Source organism: Lutra lutra, chromosome 8 (genome assembly GCF_902655055.1).
Source record: "Lutra lutra chromosome 8, mLutLut1.2, whole genome shotgun sequence".
NCBI lineage: Eukaryota > Metazoa > Chordata > Mammalia > Carnivora > Mustelidae > Lutra > Lutra lutra.
Window position 1 is genome coordinate 42296204 of NC_062285.1, and position 20371 is coordinate 42316574.

At 40.9% G+C, this 20371-nt stretch overlaps 1 protein-coding gene and 1 pseudogene across 2 annotated transcripts in view; both read right to left on the reverse strand.

Moving 5' to 3' along the window:
* Positions 1–20371, reverse strand: part of VAMP1 (vesicle associated membrane protein 1) — a 77778-nt gene that overhangs the window by 32312 nt on the left and 25095 nt on the right. The window lies entirely within an intron of this gene.
* On the reverse strand, positions 8387–8898 carry LOC125107764 (60S ribosomal protein L21-like; annotated as a pseudogene).

Below are 20371 nucleotides of genomic sequence, written 5' to 3' on the forward strand. Positions count from 1 at the left end.
AACATGACCGCCACTAGCTCTGGTGACAGACAAAGCCCTTCCTCACCAGGCCTCACTCCCCTGTCGGGACTCATCACCTCCCACTCACTTTTGTGCTAGCAGCTCTGAGCTAACACTCCTCAGGGCTGATAGTTCTCAGAACATACCTTATTCTTCTACAAGTCTCTGCCTTTGCCCACATCTCAGGGCTGGAGACCCACACAGTGCCTTTGTGCAAAATAGGAAAAGGTACCTCTTCCTCCCAGGAGAGTGCAGGCTGGATTTCATGCCCCACTCATCCCTTGGCCCTGTGCCATACTGGATTGACCAACCTGGATAGCATTTCTGAAGCGTGGAACAAACACAGCTAGTCCACCTAGCAAACCTCCATTCATCCATCAAGTTGCAAGCCCAAGTGCTACTTCCTCTGTAAAGTCATCTTACTAAAGCAGATATAACTGGTTTGTTTGCTAAACTGCCTCTGCTTTTTGAAGAGCCTCCATTAAAATAATTAACTTTAATGAATTACTAAATACCTCTCTATCCCATTAGATTATCAGTTTTTCCTCTTTTATTCCTCCTACAAGGTCCAGTTCCTGACACAGAGGAAGTGACCGCTAAGCTTGAACGATGAATAAATGAATGAGTGACGTTTTACCCCTCTGGTCCTCATGTTGCTTGTCTGAGAATAAAGAAATCCGAGTAACATGCCTGAAGTTTCTGCCAACTCCAAACTTCTCCTTCCCAGTATGCATTAAGTAAATATCTGTTGAGCAAATGAATAGCATCAAACCAAAAGAAAATCCCTTTAAAGATGTGCCTTAAGGGGCGCCTGGGTGGCTCAGTAGGTTAAGCCTCTGCCTTCGGCTCAGGTCATGATCCCAGGGTCCTGGGATCGAGACCTGTGTTGGGCTCTCTGCTCAGTGGGGAGTCTGCTTCCCCTTCTCTCTCTGCCTGCCTCTCTGCCTACTTGTGATTTCTGTCTGTCAAATAAATAAATAAAATCTTAAAAAAAAAAAAAAGATGTGCCTTAAAGGATCATGGATCAGTATGTTAAGTTTTATTCTAGAAGCAGGCCAGTGTGAGTTTCTGAATCTCTTAAATATTTTGCCTTTCCTCTGGAAGTCCTTCAGAGACATTTCAAACTGTCTGAAATAGAGTCTAACACTTGCTTTAGGAAACCCTTCCAAAGAATGACTTGCTTTCCGCCTTATCACGTGAGTCACCTATTTTTATTATTTGTCTTTCTCAGACACTTTCACAAAAGGAACATCTGTTTCTCAACACAAGGCAGCTCCTTATACATCTTGAAGCTAATGATGCTACTTCTTCCCATGGTAAAAGAAGTTCTACCGTGTCCTTTCTCCATCTCCAGATGTCTCGTATTTATGTGGACACTGCCAATCTCCTCAGAAGGACAGCTAACATATGTGAGAGCATCAAGCCTCTGAAACACTAACAGAAGCAGGAATCTAGGGTAGGGGCTTTTACAAACTATAGGCATCCCTGGATCCCCGAAGAGTTCACTAACTCCCTGAAATTCTATTCACAATATCGTATGCTTGTGCATTTTCTGGAGGAAAATCCACATCTTTCTTGGAACCTCAGGGGAGCCCCTTGACCTGAAAAGAGCTAAGTAAGAGCCACTGGTCTACAGCCTGGGCTAAAATAAGCTGGAAAGTACAGGGGCTTTTAAGATCAGATAATGTTCTGGCACATTCTTTGGAGTTATATTAAAATAAGACAGAATCCTCAACAGCTACAGACTGGAGTCTTTGGGACTAAGTCCCTCCCTTCATATCAGTTGACTTCACTTGGGAGCTTCCGCAAATCCCTAGGACTCGCTGAAACCCAGCCTGCTCCTCAAACACAGAAAAGCTTTGGGGAGAGGTCAGGTGACTGGCACCTCTGTCCTTATGTTTTAGCAGTAATGGCCTTGGAGCCAGAAAATGGGGTTCCTGTGAGGGCATGGGACTCTCCGAAGCCCAGGATCATTACTCCACCACAAGGTGGCACCCAACGCCCAGACAGAACAACAAGCATCCTGCCTCCGCTCAAATCTGAGCGTAGGACTCAAGAGCAGAGTCCCCCAGGCACTAAGCATTAAATTCCTGGTTATACAACTGGTCCACAAAGTCTTTTCACCCACACCCAGTGTCCCACAGGGGGCCTCACTGCTCTTTCTGAAAAGTTTGCATGTGGTTGTTGCTGGCTTCAGCCCTTTTCCTGGAGGTGGCCTTGAACCCTACATTCCTCCCTGGCTCTACCCTGGATGTGTAATATGAATTATGATGATCCTGATCCTGGGTATACATAGTGCACACACTTCTCTCCACGCCTTGGAGTCACTCCTGGGATTTTGCAGGGTCCTTACCCAGTGTTCGGAATCCTCAGTATGATTTCCAGGTTGGGAGCACAATGACATAGGATGTCATTGGAACATCTCTATAGTTGTGACCCACTCAGACAAGAATAAGGAAAGGATCAACAGTCATTAGGCCAAAGGCAAGAGTTACCAAGAGTAGCTGCAGCTTGAGTGGGGATCCCAGACTGCCATGTATTCTATAGTGAGGCTGCAATTTGGATACAGAAGGCAAGCTCAAATCTAAACCCATCAGAAGAGTATGAACTTAGATAAAATCAAAATATTAAATTTATAAATGGAGTTTAAAACACGTAAGGGAACTTAGCACACTCAGTTAAGGAGACCCACTTAGACAGATGTTTGTGGGTACAGGTGGGGCATCCTAACCTCAAATCTCAGGCAAATAGACAACTTCAGCTTTCTTGAGAGGGTAATTACAGATCATGATCATACACTGTCCACACGAGCTAGGAAAACTGCTCCCTGAAGCAGAGAGACGTCCTTTTAACCACAGGAAGGTTTGGAATTAACAGGGTGGCTTGGTACCACATCAGCTTTGCAGAGATGAAGCCACAGTTTTCAAACAGTTCAAGGTTAAGATTGGCCACAAGAGAGATGTATGAGATTGGAAAGGGAGAAAGGCAGAATCAAGGCAGCAGCCATGATGCTGTTAAGGTCGGCTTGGGGTGCTAGGACAACTGCCCTTCCCCGACTCTTCATTTATTTACTCTTTCCCCTGCAGGAGCCAGACAATAACAAATAGGACATTCAAAAACAACTGCATATATGGGGAAAACTAGAAAGTGACAATGTATGCCCAGGAAAGACCCAGAAAAGACCTGAGAAAACTTTTAAATTTATACTTCAGGCTGATATTCAGTATGGAGAGAACCAACAACAACGAAAACAAAACAAAACAAAAAACAGGAAAAAAAAAAAAAAGGGTCGCCTGCGTGGTTCAGTGGGTTAAAGCCTCTGCCTTCAGCTCAGGTCATGATCCCAGGGTCCTGGGATCGAGCCCTACATCAGGCTCTCTGCTCAGCAGGAAGTCTGCTTCTCCCCGCCCTCTCTCTCTGCCTACTTGTGATCTCTGTCTGTCAAATAAATAAGTAGAATCTTAAAAAAAATAATAATAATAACAGAAAAAATAACAATAACAAAACAAACAGACCCTGAGGAAGGGGGGAAATCTGATCTCCACAGTTACCACATTATTAGATTCAAATGCCCAGTGTTCAACAAAAAAATCACAAGGATGTAGGAAAATATACCCCATTCAAAGGAAATAAACACATCAACAGAAACTGTCCCTGAAACAATCCTAATAGCACATATATTAGACAGAGACTTTAAAACAGTCTGTCTTAAAAATGATCAAAGAACTAAAGGAAGATGTGGAGAAAGGCAAGAAAATATGGTGTTGAGGGGCACCTGGGTGGCTCAGTCAGTTAAGCATCTGCCTTTGGCTCAGGTTCTGGGATTGAGCACCACATCAATATCCCTGCTTAGTGGGGAGCCTTCTTCTCCTTCTTCCTCTGCTCCTCCCCACTGCTCATGTACTTTCTCTGGTGCATGCTCTCTCTCTCTAATAAAATATTTCTTTAAAAAAAGAAAATATGGGACACCTGGGTGGTTCAGTTGGTTAATAATCTGCCTTCAGCTCCAGTCATGATCCCAAAGTCCTGAGATTGATTCCCACATCAGGCTCCCTGCTCAACAGAAAGCCTGCTCTTCCCTCTGCCCCTCATCCTGATTGTGCTCTCTTGCTCTCTCTATCTTGCTCTCTCAAATAAATAAAATCTTAAAAAAGAAAAAAAGAGAAAAGAAAATATGGTGTTGAATAAAATGGAAATGTCAATAAAGACATAGAAAACTTGAAAAGAAACCAAGAAGAAACTCTGGAGCTGAAAAATATAATAATTGAAATGAGAATTTCACTAGAGGGATTCAAGACAGATGTGAGCAGGCAGAAAAAAGAATCAGTGAACTTGAAGATAAAATGATGAAAACTATCAAGTCTGAGGAATAGGAAAAAAGAAATAAGAAAAGTAAACAGGGCCAATGGGGACCGTGGGACATCATCAAGAGGATCAACATATGCATCAAGGGGGTCCAGGAGGCTGAGGGGAGAGAGGAAGGGGCAGAGAAAATATTTGAAGAAATAATGGCTGAAAACTTCCCAAATCTGATGAAAGACATCAAAGAAGCTCAGTGAACTCCAAGTAAGATAAATTCAAAGAGAATCATACTGGGACACATATAATCAAACTTTCAAAGGGTAAAAAATGAAGAGAATCTTGAAAGCAGCAAGAGAGAAGGGACTCATCCCATACAGGGGATGCTCAATGAGATTATTAGCAGATTTCTTTTTTTTTTTTAATATTTTATTTATTTGAGAGAGAGAGACAGTGGGAGAGAGCATGAGCGAGGAGAAGGTGAGAGGGTGAAGCAGACTCACCGTGGAGCTGGGAGCCTGATGCGGGACTCGATCCCGGGACTCCAGGATCATGACCTGAGCTGAAGGCAGTCGCTTAACCAACTGAGCCACCCAGGCGCCCTATTAGCAGATTTCTCATCAGAAACTTTGGAGGTCAGAAGACAGTGGGCCAATACATTCCAAGAGCTAAAAGAAAAAAAAAATTGACTAAGAATACTATATCCAGCAAAACTATCCTTCAAACATGAGAGACAAATTAAGACATTCTTAGGTAAACAAAAGCTGAGGGGGTTCAAGACCACTAGACCTGCCTGGAAAGACAGGGAGTCCAGCAAGGTGAAATGAAAGGACACTAGACAGTAACTCAAAACTGAATGGAAAATAAAAATCTCAATAAAGGTAAATACATGGCCAATTATAAAAGCTAGTATAATGATGAGAGTGGTTTGTAGCTTCACTTTTTGTTTTCTATATGATTTAAGAGATTAATATATTTAAAGAAAAAAAATATTAGTGGAAAAGCAAGTATCACTCTAACTTATTGTTTATGACTCCAAATCTTGTTTTCTCCATAATATAAGAAAGTAATGCATTTAAAAGAATTATTAGTTTATGTTTTGGGGCACACAATGTATAAAATGTAATTCTGTGACATCAACAACTGAAAGGGGATGGAGATGAACTATCAAAGAGCAGAGTTTTTGTGCATCTTTAAGTCAGTATAGGTTCAAATGAAAGTATTATAACTTCAGGATCTTAAATGTATGCCCCAAATTTCACTGTAATATTTCATTATTTCCCTAAATATTTCACTACAAAGAATCAATTAAGTACAAAAGAAGACAGAAATGCATGAATTGAGGGACAAAAAAATCTACAACACATATAAAAAAAATATAGCACAATGACAAAAGTACATCCTTCTTATCAGTAATTACTTTAAAAAGTAAATGGAGGGGCGCCTGAGTGGCTCAGTTGGTTGAGCAACTGCCTTCAGCTCAGGTCATGATCCCGGACTTCCAGGATCGAGTCCCACATGGGGCTCCAAGATCCTTGGGGAGTCTGCTTCTCCCTCTGACCTTCTCCTCTCTCATGCTCTCTCTCACTCATTCTCTCTCAAATAAATAAATAAAATCTTTTAAAAAAAAAAAAAAGTAAATGGAGGGGCACCTGGGTGGCTCAGTGGGTTAAAGCCTCTGCCTTCGGCTCAGGTTATGATCCCAGGGTCCTGGGATCAAGCCCCATGTTGGGCTCTCTGCTCAGCAGGGAGCCTGCTTCCCTCTCTCTCTCTGCCTGCCTCTCTGCCTACTTGTGATCTCTGTCAAATAAATAAATAAAATCTTTAGGAAAAAAAAAAAAGTAAATGGATTGGGTGCCTGGGTGGCTCAGTGGGTTAAGCCTCTGCCTTCCTCTCAGGTCGTGATCTCAGGGTCCTGAGATTGAGGCCCACATTGGGCTCTCTGCTCAGCAGGGAGCCTGATTCCCCCTCTTTCTCTGCCTGCCTCTCTGCCTACTTGTGACCTCTCTCTCTCTCAGATAAATAAAAATTTTAAAATCTTTTTTAAAAAAGTAAGTGGATTAAAGTCGCTGAACATAAAACAGAAATTGGTAGAATGGCTAAAAACACATGATCCAACTATATGCTGTCTATAACAGAATCACTTGATATCCAAAGACAGAAACAGATAGAAAGTAAAAGAACAGAAAAAGAAATTCCATGCAAATAGTAACCAAAAGAGAGCTAGGATGGCTACACTAATATCAGACAAAATAGACTTTAAATCAAAAAAGTTTACAAAAGACACTATATATTAATAAAAAGTTCAATACCACAAGGAGATGAAATGCCTTGATGACTCAGTCAGTTGAACATCCAACTCTTGATCTCACCTCAGGTCTCAATCTCAGGGCTGTGAGTTCAAGCCCCATACTAGGCTCCATGGAGCCTACTAATATATATATATAACTGGCACAATTGAAGGGAAAAATAGATAGTTCTATGATGATAGCTGGAGATTTCAATATCCCACTCATAATAATGGGTAGAAAAAATAGACAGAAAAGTAAAGAAATAGAGGACTTACACAACACAATAAACCAACTAGAACTAACAGACATGTACAAAACACCCTTCCCAACAAAAACAGCATACATATTCTTCTCAAGTGTACATGGAACATTTTCCAGGATAGACCATATGTTAGGCTGCAGACTAAGTCTCAATTGATTTTAAAAGGTAAATATCATACTGGGGTGCCTGTGCGACCCAGTCAGTTAAGCAACTGACTTCCTGTTTTCAGCTCAGGTTGCGATCTCAGGGTCATGAGATCCAGCCCCATGTTGGGCTCCACACGAAGCATGGAGTCTGTTTGGGACTCTCTCTCTCTCTCCCTTTATCACATTCCACCACTCTCTCTCTCCCCCTCTAAAATAAATAAATAAATCTTAAGAAAAATGGTAGATATTATACAAATTATCTTCTCTGACTATAATAGGATGAAGTTAAAAATTAATTTAAAAAGGAAAACTGGGACGCCTGGGTGGCTCAGTTGGTTAAGCGGCTGCCTTCGGCTCAGGTCATGATCCCAGGGTCCTGGGATCAAGTCCCACATCGGGCTCCTTGCTCGGCAGGGAGCCTGCTTCTCCCTCTGCCTCTGCCTGCCTCTCTGTCTGCCTGTGCTCGCTCGCTCGCTCTCCCTCTGTCCCTGACAAATAAATAAAATCTTTAAAATAAAAAAAAATTAAAAAAAATAATAATAAAAAGGAAAACTGGAAAATTCACGAAATTATGGAAATTAAATAATACATTATTAAACAACAAATAGACCAAAGAAGAAATCACAAGGGCAATTAGAAAATACTTAGAGGGGCATCTGGGTGGCTCAGTTGGTTAACTGTCAACTCTTGGTTTCAGCTCAGGTCATGATCTCAGGGTCCTAGGATGGAGCCCCACACAGGGCTCTGTGCTCATGCGGAGTCTGCTTGAGGCTTACTCTCCCTCTGTTCCTGCTCCTGCTTGTTCTCTCTCTCTCTCTCTCTCTAAAATAAATATAGATCTTTTTTTTGGTAAATTTTATTTTACTTTTTTTCAGTGTTCCAAAATTCATTGTTTATGTACACACCCAGGGCTCCATGCAGCACATGCCCTCCATAAGAGACTGTAGACTCTGAGAAATATAAATCTTTTAAAAAAGGAAAATACGGGGCGCCTGGGTGGCTCAGTGGGTTAAGCTGCTGCCTTCGGCTCAGGTCATGATCTCAGGGTCCTGGGATCAAGTCCCACATTGGGCTCTCTGCTCAGCAGGAAGCCTGCTTCCCTTCCTCTCTCTCTGCCTGCCTCTCTGCCTACTTGTGATCTCTCTCTGTCAAATAAATAAATAAAATCTTTAAAAAAAAAAAAAGAAAAAGAAAGAAAAAGATTTTAAAAAATAAATAAATAAATAAATAAAAATAAAAAAGGAAAATACTTAGAGACAAATGTGAATAAAAACACAACATACCAAACTTTTTTTGTTGTTTTTGTTTTAACTGTTTCTTTAGGGGAGGGAACATCACACTTCTAGAAACATTTTTAGAGTCTAAAGTTTTCTGGGTTTGGGGTTTTGGGGTTTTGTTTTTTTTTTTTAGACTTATCATGTCATGAATTCATAGGGTATAGGCTCCAACTGCTCAGGCTCCTTTCCCTTGGTTCTCACAAAGTGTGATTCTCTGGGTGGAGCAGGCTAATACTTCAGTTAAACCCAAGTAACTCTCTCTTTGACTTCCTTCTTTTTCTGATCATTTTCCTTCACATGCTTCAGGAAGCTATCTTGGCTCTTAGAGTGCTTAATATACTCAACTTGTACATTAATTTGCATGGCAAGAATCATACCCTTAATGTGCTTGTTTACAGCAATACCAATAGCATGCTAGGCAGCCCTGAGATTCTTCTAGTTTTGCCATAGTAACATTTGTGGGGCAGTACTTTTTGAACATTGCCCATTTCCTTGATGTCTGTAATAGCGCCTTTCTTGAAGATTCATATGTATGTGGCCAAAGGAACAACTCCATGTTTTCTAAATGGCCTAGAGAACATATAGCGGTTGCCTCTCCTCCTTCCCTTTGTATTGGTCATTCTGGCAAACTACTGGAAGATGATGGTTCTAGCCAAAAGGCTCACACCAAAACTCTTGGGATGCAATGAATGTGGTAATAAGGGGTAAATTCATAGCTGTAAATACTCACATTAAAAAGAAAATAAGAGGAACCCCTGGATGGCTCCATCAGTTAGGCATCTGCCTTCCACTCAGGTTGTGATGGGGTACTGGGACCAACCCCCACTTGGGCTCCCTGCCCTCCAGGGAGCCTGCTTCTCCCTCTCCCTCTGCCTGCCACTCCCACTGCTTGTGCTTGCTCTCTCTCTCTCTCTCTCTGTGTCTCAATCTCTCTCAAATAAATAAATAAAATCTCTTAAAAAAAATAAGAAAAATCTCAAATCAACAACCTAATTTTACAACTTAAGTAACTAGAAAAATAACAAAATAAACCCAAAGCAAGCAAAGGGGAGGAAATGACAAAGATTAGAGCAGAGATAAACTAAATAGAAAATAGAAAAATAATAGAGAAAAATCAATGAAACCAAAACTTGCTTCTTCAAAAAGACCAAAAAAAAAGACAAACCTTTTAGTTAGATGGACTAAGAGAAAAAGAGAATAAACTCAGAAATGAATGTGGAGTATTTGTGTGCCTATTTGACAGAAATAAAAATGAATTATAAGAGAATACTATGAACAATTGTAATCAACAAGTTGGATTACCTAGATGAAAGAAACAAACCCTTAGAAACACAAAACCTACCAAAACTAAATCATGGAGAACTAGAATATCTGAAGAGGCCTATAACCAGTAAGAAAATTAAATCTCTAATCCAAAATGCCCCCCCAACCAAAATCTCCCAACAAAGAAAAGCCCTTGACCTGATGGCTTCACTGATGAATTTTACCAAACATTACAAAATCATACCAATCCTTCTCAAAATTTGTTTTAAAACACTTCTTAACTCATTCTATAAGGCCAAGATTACCCTGACACCAAAGCAGACAAAGACATTATAAGAAAAAATAACAAACAATATCCCTTATGAACATTGATGCAAAGAAATCCTCAACAAATAAAATTCATCAGCATATTAAAAGGATTATACACCATACCCTGGTGGGATTTATTCCTGAAATGCAAAGATCATGCAACATATGAAAATCAATCAATGTAATACGCCATGTCAACAGAATAAAGGGAAAAAACACATGATCATCCCAATTGATGCAGAAGTATTTGACAAAAATCAACACCATTTCATGATAAAAACCTCCCAAAAACTAGGAATAGAAGGTAACTACCTGCACATAATAAAATCCATATATGAAAAACCCACACAAATAAAGTATTCAATGGTGAAAGACTGAAAGTTTTTCTTCCAAAATGAGGAATTACCTTAATAATGCCCACTTTTACCACTTCTATTCAACACAGTACTGGAAGTTTTAGCCAGAGCAATTAGACAAGAGAAAGAAATAAAAGGCATCCAAATTGGAAAAAAAAAAAAGATGTAAAATTATCTCTCTGACATGATCTTATATGTAGACAACCCTAAAAATTGCACACACATAAAACTATTAGAACTAATGAATTCAGTAAAGTAGTAGGATACAAAGCCGACACATAAAAGTCACCTGCATTTCTATACACAAACAATGAACAATCTGGAAAACAAAGTTACAAAACCAATTTCATATACAGTAGTTTCAAAAATAATACTTAGGAATTAACTTAACCAAGGAGGTAAAAGAATTGTAGGATGAAAACTACAAAACATTGCTGAAAGAAATTATAGATATAAATAAATGAAAACACATTCCTATTCATGGATTGGAAGACATAATATTGTTAAAATGTCAATACTACCCAAAGTGACCTACAGATTCGATGCAATCCCTATCAAAATCCTAATATTTTTTGCAGAAATAGAAAAATCCATACTAAAATATATAAATCTCAAGAGACCCCAAATGGCAAAAACAATCTTGAAAAAGAACAAACTGGAGGGGCCCCTGTGTGGCTCAGTGGGTTAAAGCCTCTGCCCTCGGCTCGGGTCATGATCTCAGGTCCTGGGATCAAGCCCCGCATCAGGCTCTCTGCTCAGCAGGGAGCCTGCTTCCTCCTCTTTCTCTGCCTGTCTCTCTGCTTACTTGTGATCTCTGTCTGTCAAATAAATAAATAAAATCTTAAAAAAAAAAAAAAAGAACAAACTGGAGAACTCACACTTGCTGATTTCAAAACTTACTACAAAGCTACAGTTAATAAAACAGTGAGCTATCAGTATGAACACAAATATACAGACCAATGGAACAGAATAGATAGCCTGGAAATAAACGTGTGTGTGTGTGTGTGTGTGTGTGAGAGAGAGAGAGAGAGAGAGAGAGAGAGAGAAATGATTTTGACAAGGGTGCCAAGACTATTCAATGGGGAAAAAACAGTCTTTTCTACAAATGGTGCTGGGATAAATGGATGTCTACATGCAAAAGAATAGTTACCTATTAACTCAAAATGGGTAAATGACCTAAATGTAAGACCTAAAACAATAACACTTTTAGAAGAAAACACAGGAAGAAAGCTTCACAACATTGGCTTGGCAAGATTTCTTAGATATGACATCAAAGGCACAGGTAATAAAAGAAAAAATAAACACGTTGAACTTCATACGGTCACAAAAAGACAAATACCATATCATTCCACTTACATGAGGTACTTAGAATGGTCAAAATCACAAATACAAAAAGGAGAATGGTGGTTGCCAGGGGTTGAAAGTTGGGGGAGGGGGAGATGGAGAGCTTTTTTTTTTTTTTTTTTAAGGGATACAGCGTTTCAGTTTTACCAGATGAAAAATGTTATAAGGATGGATAATGGGGGGCCCTGAGGGGCTCAGTCATGACCTTCGAGTCAGGTCATTGTCCCAGGGTCCTGGGATCAAGCCCTGTGTCAGGCACCATGCTTAGCAGAGAGCCTGCTTCTCCCTCTTCCTCTGCTGCCTCTCTGCCTACTTGTGTTTTCTCTATCTCTCTGTCAAATAAATAAACAAAATCTTAGGGGGAAAAAAAAGGATGGATAATAGAGGGTAACAGTTGCACAACCATGTGAATGTCTTTGATACCACTGAACCGCATACTTAATGGTTAGGATGGTAAATTTTGTTAGGTGTACTTTACCACAATAAAAAACATGCTCCCCAAAAGAGAAGATCATTGTCTTTGTTTTTACTGTATTATAAATAATCAAACAAAATCTATAGGCTGAAATTAAAGAAAAGCAATAAGTAAGATTTTCAAATTTATTAGATTCAGAATAGAACAACAGAAGTTGAAATTTAAACTTAAAAAGCATGAGAAAAATTAGATTTTGAAGCTGATTGCTTTAATAAACTAATATTTAAAATTCTTGTAACTATGCATAGCCTTTTGTGTGTGTGTGCCCCAAATATAAAAAGATACAAACTTGCATTAACCTACTTCTTGCAACTGTCCCTAGCCAGCCTGTCTCATTTCTCTGGCGTGAAATGTAATGGGGTCTCCTCATTGTCCATGTTAAAGCTCCCATTGCTACCTCTGAGCTCTAGTAAAGGAGAGATTTGTCCCATATACTTTCCATATACCTCTCCTGAAGGATTTCTGTCCCCTTTCCCTTCCATTATGAGCTCTGTGACACTCAACCCCAAGAAAGAAAGGACCTTGAGGATCAGCTCATATTCCAAAGAACATTTACTAACACCTTCTGCGTCAAGCCCTGTGTAGGGTGTGTCCCCATGTTACCACACTTAGCTGTTCACATCTACCCTGTGAAGCGAGTGTCAGCACCCTCATGTTACAGTGGAAACAGACTCATAGTTTAAGTAACTGGCCCAGCTAGCAAGCAGTCAAGCAGAGAGATGGCCTTGGACATGGCCTGGGCAGCACAGATCTATCTTGCCTGGTCCTCTGCTTCTCAGGTTTTCACCATCTGGTTGATCCTCATACTCCCTCCCCAGAAGACTCCTCTGACCGCTTCCCCCTGCCGCAAGACTCCAGGACCCTGCCTGTGCCTGTCACCCTCAACATTCCTCTATGGCCAGGATGCTCACCAAAGGAGGAAAGATTCTGGCCCAATTTGCAGGTAAGAGAGAAGGTTACCACAATCCTTGCTCTTCAAGAATAACTGCAGTGGGGCCCCTAAAAACCATGAAGGAGAGAAGGGTCAGGAGAAGCAACTGTGAGAGAGGCAGAAGCCCCTGCCACTAACCCACCCTCTTCCTCTCCCAGTCGAGGAAGCCTTCAGAACCAAAGGGGGTATGGGAAAGATGAGTCAGATATGTTTCCCTTTGAGTCACAGAATCTAACTCTCCATCTGTGACTTCAGATAAGTTCCAAATAACCCCAAGCAGTGGCCCACAGGGTGTGATAGCAACACACCTACACCCCAAGGCATCCCTTTCCAAGTCTGTGGGAAAACAACTGCCTCTTTCAACAGTCAACACACTACCTGAACAATGAACAATTCAAAAATGAAACTAAGAAAACTATTTCATTTACAATAGTACAAAAGAGAATAAAATATTTAGGAATAAATTTAATGAAAAAAGGGTAAGACTTGTACATGGAAAACTACAAAATATTGAAAGATATTAAAGGAGACCTAAATAAATGGAAAGATATCCTATGTTCATAGATTGGAAGACTTACTATTATTAAGATGACAGTACTCGCCCAAATTCACGTACAGGTGCAACCCAATCCCAATCAAAATTCCAACTGCCTCGTTTTGCAGAAACAGACAAGCTAATTCTAAAATTCCTATGGAAGGGGCGCCTGGGTGGCTCAGTGGGTTAAGCCGCTGCCTTCGGCTCAGGTCATGATCCCAGGTCCTGGGTTCGAGCCCCACATCGGGCTTTCTGCTCAGCAGGGAGCCTGCTTCCTCCTCTCTCTCTGCCTGCCTCTCTGCCTACTTGTGATTTCTCTCTGTCAAATAAATAAATTAAAAAAAAATAAATAAAATAAAATAAAATTCCTATGGAAATGCAAGAGACATAGAAGAGCCAAAATCATCTCGAAGAAGAAGAAAAAGTTGAAGGACTCACACTTCCTGATTTGAAAACTTACTACAAAGCTATAGTAGTTAAAACAATGTGGTACTGAGATAAAGATAGACATATAGATCAATGGAATAAATTCAAGAGTCCAGAAACCAACCCATGTATCTATAGTCAATGGTTTTTAACAAAGATGCCAAGGCCATTCAATGTGGAAAGAATAGTCTTTTCAACAAATGGTGCTGGAATGAAGCTGGACCCCTATCTCAAATCATACACAGAAATTAACTCAAAATCGATAAAAAAATAAATGTAAGAGCTAAAATCATAAAAATATTAAAAATAGATAAAAATCTGTGTGACCTTGGAATAGACAACAAATTTCATATGACACCGAAATCAAAAGGAAAAAAATGGCAACAAAAGATATTGGACTCCATCAAAATTTAAAGCTTTTATGTATCAAGGATACTGTCAAGAAAGTAAAAAAAAACAACCCATAGAATGGAGAAAATATTTGTCAATCATATATCCGATGAGGGTCTAGTATCCAGAATATATATCCAGAATATATAAAGAACTCTTACAACTTGGGGTGGCTCAATCAGTTGAGCAGTTGAGCGGTTGGGTGACTGACTTTTGGTTTCCACTCAGGTCAAGATCTCAGGGTCACTGTATCAAGCCCCAGCCCAGCCTCAGTCTCCGTGCTCAGCAGGGAGTCTGCTGGAGATTATAGCTCCCTCTGCCCCTCCCCCAACTGGCGTGTAGGCTGTCTCTCGAATAAATAAATAAATCTTTTTTCTTAATATTTTATTTATTTATTTGACAGAGAGAGATGCAGCAAGACTGCGAACATAAGCAAGGGGAGTGGGAGAGGGAGAAGCAGGCTCCCCACCGAGCAGGGAATGCGATGTGATGCGGGGTTCCATCCCAGGACTCCAGGACCAGGACCTGAGCCAACGGCAGACACTTAACAACTGAGCCACCCAGGCACCCCTAAATAAATAAACCTTAAAAAAATAAAGAACTCTTACTTACAACTCAACAAAAAAAGACAAATAATCCAATTTAAACATGGACAAAGAAATAAATGTTTCTCAAAGAAGACATAAAAATGGCCAGTAGGCACATGAGAAAATGTTCAGCACCATTAGTCTTAGAGAAATGCATCTCAAAACCATAATGAGATACCCCTTCATTCTAACTAAGATGGCTATAATTTTTTAATGGAATTTAACATGTGTTGGTAACTATGCAGTTCTCTGGGATCTTCATGTACCATTGATAGGAATGTAAAATAGTTCAGTTGCTATGGAAAACAGTTTGTCAGTTCCTCAAGAAGTTAAATATAGAGTTACCATATGACCCAGCAATTCCTCTCATAGGTGTATACCCAACATATGTTCACACAAAACTTGACATGAATGTTGATAGCAGCATTATTCATAATAGTCCGAAAGAGGAAACAACCCAACCGCCCATCAATAGATAAATGGTGTATCCATCAATGGATCATTCATCCATAAAAAGAAACAAAGTACTGATGACATAAGGTGCACATGGATAAACCTTGAAGATATTACACTACAATGAAAGAAGCCAGATTCAAATGGCCACATATTATATGGCTCCATTTACCTGAAGTGTTCAGAATAGGCAGTAAGGGATAGTGGAAGAGGGTAGAAAAGGGAGGGGGGGCAGCGGCAGGCGCAGAGGGCAGATGGGGAAGGAAAAAAATGGACTAACTGTAATGGGTGGGGTGTGAGGTTTCTTTTAGGAGAGGTGGGAATGTTCTCAAATTAGATAGAGGTGATATTTGCCCAACTTTGTGAAAACGCTGAAAACCACTGAATTGTACATTATAAAATGATTAATGTGTTGAATTTATTTCAACTTTAAAAGAGTCAACATGCAGGGACACCTGGGCGGTTCAGTCAGTTAAGCATCTGCCCTCAGCTCAGGTCATGATCCCAGGGTCCTGAGATCAAGTCCCACATCAGGCTCCTTGCTCAGCAGGGAGTCTGCTTCTCTCTCTGCCTGCTGCTCCCTGTACTTGTGGGCACTCACTCGCTCTCTCGCTCTCTCTCTCTGACAAATAAATAAAATCTTTAAAAAAAAAAAAAAAGTCAACATGCACCAAGGAGCCCTTCAGTGTGGGCTCAGGACCACTGTAGTCCTTAGGGAGGCTTGTGGTGCTAAAGCAACAGAGTCTAAGGGTCAGCCATGTCCCAACTTCCATCTCCCAAATGAGCTCAGGGATACCCTCTCTGAGCAGGTCTGCAGTCTCCTAAACAGGAATGACCTCCCTTGCCATAAGGAGGCTTTCCTCAGCCCCTTAGGGCAGAGGGCAAACATCTGAAGGGATCCACGGGATTGGCAGAGGCCCTGCAGGTTGGGTCACAGAGGATTTGGGAGAGAAGAGGCAGAATTGGACTTTAGAACACTGGTGGTGACACGAGGATAAAGACGTCACGAAAGAGGAGATCCAAGTCATGAAGGATGGCGGAAGATGCTCGGCCTCACTGGCAATCAAAGGAACACACGTTGGAACAACAATGAGACAGCATTTTCCCCCAATTAGATTGCAAAAATGGTTTGCTAATATGAAATTTGGCAGGATGTGAGGAGGTATGTGTCCTCATTCCACTGCTGGTGGGCGTGTGAGTTGGTAGAGCTGTTTTGGAGGGCAACTTGCCAGGATCTATTAAAGTGAACAGTACGCATACCCTATGACTCAGCGGTCCCAGTGTCCAGGACTTATTCTAAAGACACACTCCCACATGCACGGGGAGATATGAGATGTTTATGAGACACCATTTGTGATAATGAAATGTTGGGGGGCAAAAACTGAAGTATTCATGAACAGGAGAAAGGCTAAAAAGCCTAGGTACATCCACTGTCTATTTAACAAAATGAGAAGTTCCAGAAATATAACATAAAACGATCTCCAAGGTATGTTATTGGATTTAAAAAACAGAAAGCAAATTCTAGAAGGATATATATCATTTATGAAAAAAATGAAACAGGGGGGCGCCTGGGTGGCTCAGTGGGTTAAAGCCTCTGCCTTCGGCTCGGGTCATGATCCCCAGGGTCCTGGGATCGGCCCGCATCGGGCTCTCTGCTCGGCGGGGAGCCTGCCTCCTCCTCCTCTCTCTCTCTCTGCCTGCCTCTCTGCCTATTGTGATCTCTGTCTGTCAAAGAAATAAATAAATAATCTTTTTTTTTTTAATGAAAAAATGAAACAAAACTCAAAAGACAATTGTGCTGAGGCTCGTGGAGATTTCTGAGAGGAGGCCGAGATGCCAGGCCGAGAAAGAACCCTTTCTTTAGCTGGACAAAGAAGGACCTAAAAACAGTAATGCAAGAAGAACATGGAATTGCCAGGCTTGGGGATGTTTGACTTCCAAGAGATATAGTTTTTTAAGATTTTATTTATTTATTTGAGAGTGATTACGAGCGGAAGAAGGGGCAGAGAGTCGGAGGGAGAAGCAGGCAATGCAGGCTCCATCTCAGGATCCTGGGATCACGACCTGAAGGGAAATGCCTAACCGACTGAGCAACCCGGGTGCCCCTAAGAGATAATTTTCTAAGGAATGGACAGAACAAATGCATGATTTGTTCTGTGGGCTTTATTTCTTGTTCTGTGTTAGGAGAATTACTATAGGCCTGTGTAATATTTCTTTTAGAGAACAGAGGTAACCTACCATTCCCCAGATGAGAAAGGAAAGGTTAAAATTAGATGTCCTCATTGTCAGTGATCTCAGGTATAAAAGAAGGAGATAAGCCTTTGCCAGAGAGAAGTCATGACCACGTGCTGACATGAGGCTTTTCACCCATCTCCCAGATGGACAAGGAGTCTTCCCTGCTCTGACAAATTCAAGCAGAGGGTTCTCAGTAGGAGAGGGGCTGGGATCAGAGTAAGAAATAATTGATTATGGCTTAATAACATTTTAAGTAGAAAATAAAAAGGACTTTAAAAAAAAAAGGAGAGAAAAGAGACTTTGTTGGAAAGATCCACCTAATTCTTTGCTGATAGATGTCTGTAAGCAGAGGTTTTTTTTTTTAAGATTTTTTTTTTATTATTATTCATTTGACAGATAGAGATCACAAGTAGGTAGAGAGGCAGGCAGAGAGAGGAGAAGGAAGCAGGCTCCCCGCTGAGCAGAGAGCCCGATGCGGGGCTCGATCCCAGGACCCTGGGATCATGACCTGAGCCGAAGGCAGAGGCTTTAACCCACCCAGGGGCCCTGTAAGCAGAGGTTTTGCTCTTCCATTCTCTGCTGTATAAAAAGAACCTGATTATTACCATACAGACTAACAAAGGAAAAGGATCGTCCCTCATTTTTGGCCATGAACATTCCTAAACTAATAACACATACACACGTATAAATTTATTTGTGTGTTTTTAAAAAGTTCTGGAAGGGGCACCTGGGTGGCTCTGTCGGTTAAGCGGCAGCCTTCAGCTCAGGTCATGATCTCAACAGGGAGCCTGCTTCTCCCTCTCTGCTCTGTTGTTCCCATGGCTTGTGATCTCTCACTCACGTTCTCTCTTTCTCTCTCAAACAAATAAAATCTGAAAGAAAGAAAGAAAGAAAGAGAGAGGGGGAGGAAGGAAGGGAGGGAGGGAGGGAGGGAGGGAGGGAGGGAGGAAGGAAGGAAGGAAGGAAGGAAGGAAGGAAGGAAGGAAAAGTTCTGGAAGAATAGTCACTAATCTGAAACAGGGATTACCTCTGAGGAGGCAGGGAGAGGATAAGGGCTGGGGGAGAATACAACACATTTTTAAACAACATAACAATATTTAGTAATAACATATTTTCACAAAATCTTGCTTCAGTATACCCAAAACAGTTCTTAGAGGGAAATTTATAGCCCTAAATGAATACATTATAAAAGGAAAATTTAAATGAATGAACTAAGTGTCCAATTCAAGAAGTTAGAAAAGAGGGTGCCTGGCTGGCTCAGTTGGGAGAGCATACAACTCTTGATGTTGGGGTCATGAGTTTGAGCCCCACATTGGGTAGGCAGATTACTTAAATAAATAAAACTTTTTTAAAAAAGGAAGTTAGAAGGGCAGAATAAACCCAAAGAAAGTAAAAGGAAGGAAATAATTTAAAAATTACACCAGAGAATAAAATGAAACAGAAACAAGAAATAATAGAAAACAGAATGAGATCAAAAAGTGGTTTTTTGAAGCAATTGATACTTACATATATTTCTTGCAAATATATCAAGAAAAAATGAGGAAATTATAAATAAACAATATTAGGAATGAAAAGGGGAAAATAACTAGAGATCTAGTTGTGATTTAAACATTTACACCCATAAATCTGAAACAGGTTAAGTACTCTCCCAACAAAATAAAACCTACCAAACTGACTCTAGAAGAAACTGAAAACCTGAATTAAATCAGCAGTGAAAAGCCTACACTCAAAATACACACACACACACACACACACACACACACACACACACACACACATTCCAACAAGACTTCAAGGAACAGATTATCCCTATTTTCTGTCATCTGTATATAAGAAAAACTATTACGGCTCAAGAAAAGTGGCCAAAGGGGGGGAAAAAAAGAGGGTGGTGTCTAGAAACCTAAACCAAAGGAAGAGACAATTCTCAAGAAGGTGGATCCCACACAGCTCAGCAAAACTTCCTGGCTGAACACTCCTCACCCCTGAGGGGACAGGCACCTGCATTATACCCAGTCCCTGCTCTCCATGGTGCTGCAGTAATGACCATTACTAATAACTTTATGTGTGTCTTTGAGATGATTTGATCAATTTCTGATTCACTGATGTGTTGATTCCAAGAGGGAAGAAACCACATGCTTATTTTTTTTTCATCTTTGTAAATAATGCATTACTTAGCTGGTACCTGGCACAGACTGGACGGGCAACAGATTCTTGTTGAATGAGGAGTGGAATTTAGGAGGTCAATGTGGCCTTGGACCCCTGCAATTTTAACCTTACAATTATGGATAGAGCCATTAAGGAATAAGACTGAGGGTAGACTACACGATACTCAGTGAGTACCTTAAGTGCTAGACAATACTAGGAGCTGGAGTTGAGATCCTGAAAATTTGTCAGAGTTTGGAAGAAATGCCCACAAATGCTCAGTCCCCTGGGAGATCCAGACAGAAATCCCACAAATGCAAATTAAGGAACTGGGAAGTGAGTTCACCCCACTGTCCTGCCCACTTGGTCTCTCAAAGACTCACTGGGAAGGAGGGAGGTGGGAAAGGAAGACTCACTTAAAGCAGGGAGGGGTAGGGGAGGTGTCACCAAAGAAAGTAGGAGTGGAAGGGGTGCCTGGCTGGCTCAGTTGGTTAAGTGTCTGGTTCAGCTCAGGTCCTGATCCCGGGGTCCTGGGATGGAGCCTCCATGGGTTCCATGCTCACTGGGGAGTCTGCTTCTCCCTCTCGCTCTGCCTGCCGCTCCCCGGCTTATGCTCTCTCTTCCTCTCTCTGTCGAATGAATATGTAAAA